Below are 6,773 nucleotides of genomic sequence, written 5' to 3' on the forward strand. Positions count from 1 at the left end.
TGCCCTGGACACAGCACAGAAGAAACATAAATATCAACAAATCCACGAACAGTAGCCACGGCTCCTACATACAGAACAACAACGAATTGTTTACACAGTCAAATGTGTTCAGAAACGATCTCAAGATAGCAGTAGTAAACAAAACACCCCAAACAACATACATTGTCGTTTTTGTATAGAACAATTATGGGCGAAATAACCTGAGCTGACAACAGTTTGCGATACAAGAGCCTCACGTTCGAATCTGGTTAGGATATTACAGCCTCTTTAGGTCAGTGTGTGTCTTACAACCATATCCCATGGCTGTAAAATTGATACCAGAAAAAACAAGGATTATGATCGAGACAGGAATATGTTTACTTCAGTGTGTGGAGTTGTGAACTATGTTGTTCAAAGCACTTATAATCGATTCACGTAATTATACGTCTTCGAGCAGTGCTAAACATCCCGCGTCGACCTTGCCGGTTTAATTTCTGCATCTAAGATAGTTATTTAAAAATTGTACGTTTGTGTAAATTACCGTTCATATTATCGAGTGTGAGATTGCAATCTTTCTCAGAAAGAAATCCATTTAAACAAGGAGAACACGGTAAGGATCCGTCTGGCTTAATAAATATTACTAGCTGGGATGATCCGGGAAGCGAAACGGTGGCACTCGGTCAAAGGGAGACAACTCGGACAACCGTCCCTCACCGTTACGGTTTCTTTTGAATGTGGCCATTGCAATTTGGAGACGCCAGAAAATATCGAGCATTTTCTAATTACACGCCCTGGGCACAATAACATTCAACACAATCTCAGAAATGCTGTACTTGAGGTTGATGATGTATTTTCATTAGAAACAGTTTTGGGCCCCAATATCATGTATGGGTCTGTGCAAAGGGCAGTTTTAGATTTCGTCTCGTCTTCTGGAAAATATGATACTACCTAGACAGGCTCTCGAATGGCTTTGATGTAAGTCTATGGTTTTTAAAACATTCAACACTCTGTCATATGAACCCACTGCTTTTCTAATGAACAAGTATCTCGTCTTTCAGTCTGAGAAATGAAAGTGGTTACTTAAGGTTTTTGATCCGTAACACTAAGCAGAGGTTATTAGATATGCTTATTTTCCTATCTAAAGTAATATTGATACTGTTGCCGTCTTTTATTTTGATTAAACGATTCTGCTTGAAATTACAATACAGTTACACACGGTTCACCAGGGCGTGTTGTGTCGTCTTGAGAATGGTGGACTGTATCTAAAGGCGTTTCATGGCTACATCAGCACTCGGTTTCATTCGTTTCCAACCAGAGTATTGGGTAGCAACACTGCACCCATGTTGTGCCATTTATTGTCTAAGCGAGGTAAAATATATTGTCTCTAACCACATTTGCCAAAAAGATTTAACTCCCTTTGGGACAACAGGGAAATAACTCTTGTTTATTGAACATGATAGACTGGTTCCCCTGCCCTATTCCGCGCTGCGCTATCGCTGCACTACTACTTTGTGTAGCCAGCTTGCTGACCGTAGCATAGGCAGAGTACCAGTCAATTGAACATGATTATCTCCCTTCATTTATAGGCACACGCCATGTGTGAAGTTCTGAGCCAGACACTGCATGGAGTTTACCCATAATTGAAAAATTAAACGAGACTTGCCTGTAAGATGAAATTTGTTTAAGATTCTCCGAGGGACCGAGGGAACTAGTGAGATCACGTGAGATTGCTCGTGAGGAATCGGCTTCAGTCTTTAACTTGTACTGTGGGCTATAAAATTATCTGAATATCCATTATATTATATATATATAACCCTATACCAAGTAGGGTGGGTGGGCGTGGCACGTGATCTCACTTGTTCCCTGATGCCTCGGAGAATCTCAATCAAACTTCACCTTAAAGGTAAGTCTCGTTCAATTTTTCAATTCTCCTTCGGCACCAGGTCACGTGAGACCCCGTGAGATTTAAAAGCAGGTCCACAGTACAAAGTATGTTATTGGAAGAATGAACACAAATAGTAAATCTATACTACAAATCTTTAATACAACACCCAGTATGTTCCATTGTAAAGTATGTTGTTTACAAACACAGACTATATATCTAACTAACTGATATTATAAGCTAATCTACTGAACCTGTATTCAATACTGCGCTCCCGAAAGAAATATCTTGTTCTAAAGGCTTGCAATAAAATCTAGCAAACACATTTGCAGAAGACCATCCAGCTACTGCCATAATAGTCTTGATGGACAGTCCCTGACTGTTGGCTGCACTGGTAGATGCTACTCTGGTGCTATGCCCTGAAAATAATGCTAATGTCTATCCCTACATTCTGCAGAGTGATCTTAACCACCTGGAGACAGTCTCTCTTGTGACTGCCCTATGAGGTGTACAGTACCTCAGTAGCAGCTGGTCATGCGTCTGCTCTGTACGTAACTCTGTTGTTCTCTTTAAATAAACTTGAAGGCACTTGACTATACATAAGTTGTCCTGGTCTAGTTATCTAAAACTAACGGGTTAATATGACTACGTGGTCTAGACTGCTTTACTAAGTCGGTAAGAACAAAAATTACTCTATTCTGTGATTTTGACATGTTACTTAGTTTTCATAATTGGAGAGACTGCGCTCTCTGGCCCGTTGCTAACGCAAGTAGCATAGTCAGTTTTGGAGTGAGTTCCTTCAAAGAAAGTTCACCATTGTCACCAAGTCCCTCAATGTATTGTAGGACTATACCAACATCCCATGTCGTCTGGTATCGAGGAAATGATGGTCGAGAGTTGAATACTCCCCGCAAAAATCTCTTGATCAAGGGATGCTGTTCTATCGGCAGACCAGATGGCATTGTCAGCATAGATGAAAGAGCACTGCGGGCTGTATTCAGAGCATTGTATCCTGCACCTTCATTAAACAATTCAGTCAAGAATTCATTGACAAGCACAGGGTCTGCCACAAAGGGGTCTTTACTAGTCTTAACACAAAACTGATTCCATTTGTTCAGGTATTGATCCCTAGTACCCCTTCTCCAAGAATTCATAATAATGGATATAGACCCCTCCTGGAGCCCCATGACCTCGAGACCCTGCCTGACAAATGGCAAACTAGAAGTTGCATCTTTTGATACAGAGGATGAGTTTCCCTTGGCTTGTAAGTTAGGATGGTGTTCGCCTCCCTCTTGGAAGTGCCCGCAATCTGGACATGCAGAGCTTCATTGCTGCTGGGAAGCAGCTCTGAGTTGGCCAGTAAGGTAGAACCACAATGCCTTCTGCCTGGTGTGCTTGGATCTTCTGTATCACTCTCTCTAATACACTAAATGGAGGAAAGGCATAAAATGCATACTGGGACCAGTCATACATAAAAGCATCAATTGCACAAGCTTCAGGGTCTGGTGACATATACCATGACATATACCGTTCTGCTTGCTTATTTAACCTTGAAGTAAACAAGTCAATGGAAGGTGTGAAGAAATGATCTTTAATCTTGTGAAAAATTTCCTTATTTACCATCAACTCCGTCTCATCATGGAAGATTCTACTCTCCCTGTCAGCCTCTACATTCAAACTACCTGGCAAGTGAACAGCGGTCAACCACATGTTATGAGACATGGCAAAGAGCCAGATATCTCTTGCTTCAGTACAGCAGACCTGTGATTTTGTGCCCCCCATGTGGCTGATATATGCTACTGCTGTGGAATTGTCAATTCGCAATCGAATATGCTGCCCAGTCAATTGTTCTGTGAAACAATTCAGACCCCAAAACACTGCCCTAACTTCAAGGTAATTGATATTGTCATGTTAGAAGAGTCCAGTATAAAACCAAGAAAAACAATAGATCCTGCTGGTTGTAGCACAGATTTGTCATAATTCACCACAAATCCTAATTGTTCTAGCCTGGATCTTGTTGTTGCTAATATTGTCAATACACAGTCCATAGTTCTCCCCCTGCAGGTAAGAGTCATCAATGTAAGACACTGACAAATATCCTTCACTTCTAAGGTGGCTGTATATTGGTTTGGGCAGCTTGGTGAACATCCGCGGCGCAGATGACAGACCAAAGGGGAGACATGTATACTCATATCGTACACCTCTCCAAATGAATCGAAGGTATTTCCTGTGATCTATATTTACAGTACAGTATGCATCCTTTAGGTCTATAGAACCCATATAACAACTTGGTGTCATCAGTCGAATGATCGACATTAAATGTTCCATCTTGAAATGGGCCTTCAGAACAGTGTGGTTCAACTGTTTAAGGTTTAAAATTACCCTGTAAGTCCCGTTAGGTTTTGGTACCAAAAACACAGTACTGATGTACTCTCTTTCACTTGGTTTGGGTATTTCCAAAACTCCCTTTGCCATCATATCCTTAATCTCCCCATCAAGAAATTCGCTCTCTGATTTGTTCAGTTTAGTTTCCCGAAATTTATATTGCAATGGCTGTTCACAAAATTCAATTTTGTTACCACGTACTGTCTGAAGAATATGTTTATCAGATGTTAATTTCTACCACTCATCGGAAAACAAGGATAATCTACCAGCTAACCGCTGTTCACCCTTTTCACTGCAAGCTGATATTTCACCCACCTCCTCTACATCTTTGGTTTCCTCTTGTCGTCTCGACGCTGGAATCTGTCCATGTTGGGGAAAGGTGGGCGAGGAGATTGTAGCTGTGGGTGATGCCCTAAAAAACGACCCCCTCTGCCACGAGGTCTAAACATACTCTGCCTCTCAGCGGGTTGTGTCGAAAGTTGCTGTAACTATTGTGTGGCTGACCAGGTCTGACACATTGTCTCCAAACAAAAACTCTGTAATTGGAGTGTTAGGTCCACACAATGATATAAATTCGGGTCTCAAGTCACCGCGGATTGCGTCTCTGCGCCTCATGCTCAAATCCATATTTGCAGCCGCAACCATGGCGACACCATCCACTATGTTACTGACTAAGTCAGAGATATCCAAGGTGCTGGTTTTCCCTGTGCAAAGTGTGTTTATCACCTGCGTGATCGGAATAAGTCCCCTGCAAATTGCCTCCTGGATCTGCTGCTTGCCCAGATCCTTAGATTTGCTAGATTGGTCCATAATTCGCCAGATCTCATTGTTAACCTTAGGCGGCTTAAGCTTCGAGCAATTTTCAGGCCTGTCATGTTTTTTCATTATTTCATTTCTACGGCCTTCATCCAACTTAGTACACATTAGACCTTCCACCAGGTCTGCTACACTCTTATCTACCGGTGGTCCAGTTTTTTCTTGCAGTTTGAATGTATCGGCAATCTTGCTGATGATTGCCACGTTCCGTGCGACATTTGGTTCCGACATTCGTTGGTTTCACATTAATTTCAGACTCGCTGTACGCCAGCTCATTAATCCCTGCGTGGACGATGATGAACTGGAAACAATTTAGAATTCAAAATTACTTCAGAAATGAATCCATATGGGCGATCAAAATATAATATGCGCTTTGTAGCGAGCAATATCCAATGATATATTACGACTACGCACGTGAAATAATCCTCATTCAGTGCAAAATCCTACATACTTCAACTGTTTCCTACCTTAAAGTTCTCAATGTCCCACAAAAGATCGGGAATATCAGCCACCGTGGCTCCGGACAGAGACCTTGTCACGATCCCTTCTTTCTCCGTATAACGTCCAACATACTTCAACAACGAGTCGCCAAGACGTAATGTAGACATTTTCAGGTCATATGACTTGAAAACAGTTTTATAGGGATACATTTGGAGAAGGTTAGGAGAAGGTTGAGACACTGATGGTTTATGAAAACATACTTCTCCCCACGGCCCTCTTTAATGCTTTTATTGTCTGTATTTGTGTTCAGGAAAGCAAGTTTATCTGAAAGGCTGGAAGTTTACAACATCCGGAAACAGCATCTCCGAGTAGCCTTTGTGTTGCAAAGCTCATGCAGTGAAAACAAATTTCTCCTGGTCCGGAGCTGGACAATCTAGAGACGTATTGGATGTGTTTTCACAGTTTCCTATGTTCAAATTACGTAACCATAACATGTCATACTCAAATTCCGTAAGATGTCTCGTGTTACCTTTCTTCTGACAGGTATTAAGTTTCTGATATGTTTAATTCATGCCATGAATAGCCTCACTCGTCTGTCTGTATCTGTGATAGTATTCATTGATGTCTATGCTATGAAAATGTGCGGGAAAGTTCTATATTCTTAATCATTGAAAATAACCCAAGCCTTTCAAGCGTTTCATGTCATATACTTGGGTGTAATATCTTCTACTATTTTTTCAGTTTATTATATGTGTACATGTTTATAAATATATAATGAAACAAATGTCTCATTTTAGTACTTGTAATTTAGTCAGTTATTGTGAAAAACGTTATAAAGAAACGGTGGAGTAATCAATAACTCTGAAGGCCCCTGACAGGTAATTAAGGGCAACAGTATGTTGATTGAATCACAACACCTAGCTGATTGCAATTAGACAAGGGTAATTAAGCAAGCTGGATGCAGGTGTAATTAACAGGTCCACCAAGTTCATTAGCCCGCGCAGTGCAGACCAAACACTGGGCGTCACTTTAAGCAAGGTGCTTGCTTCAAATACTCCGTTGTGAAACTCTATAAAGAACTAGTAAGGCAGATATAATACTATACTATGGATGCAAACATTAATCAGTATACGTGTGAGGTTTAAGCTGTTCTTGAGAGAACGGGCCGAGTCGGGTTCTCGTTAAACAACGTGTTTGTTTCCAATACAACCATCCGAAACTCTATAAAGCGATATGTGGGTAGATATGATACTAACCTATGGACAAAGAT

The 6,773-nt window shown here is 41.1% G+C and overlaps 1 pseudogene; it reads right to left on the reverse strand.

The window, feature by feature from the left end:
- Nucleotides 1-2,101: 2,101 nt before the first annotated feature.
- LOC137267626 (uncharacterized) lies at nucleotides 2,102-3,048 on the reverse strand (annotated as a pseudogene).
- Nucleotides 3,049-6,773: the final 3,725 nt, after the last annotated feature.

This window comes from Haliotis asinina, chromosome 16 (genome assembly GCF_037392515.1).
Source record: "Haliotis asinina isolate JCU_RB_2024 chromosome 16, JCU_Hal_asi_v2, whole genome shotgun sequence".
NCBI classification, from domain to species: Eukaryota; Metazoa; Mollusca; class Gastropoda; order Lepetellida; family Haliotidae; genus Haliotis; species Haliotis asinina.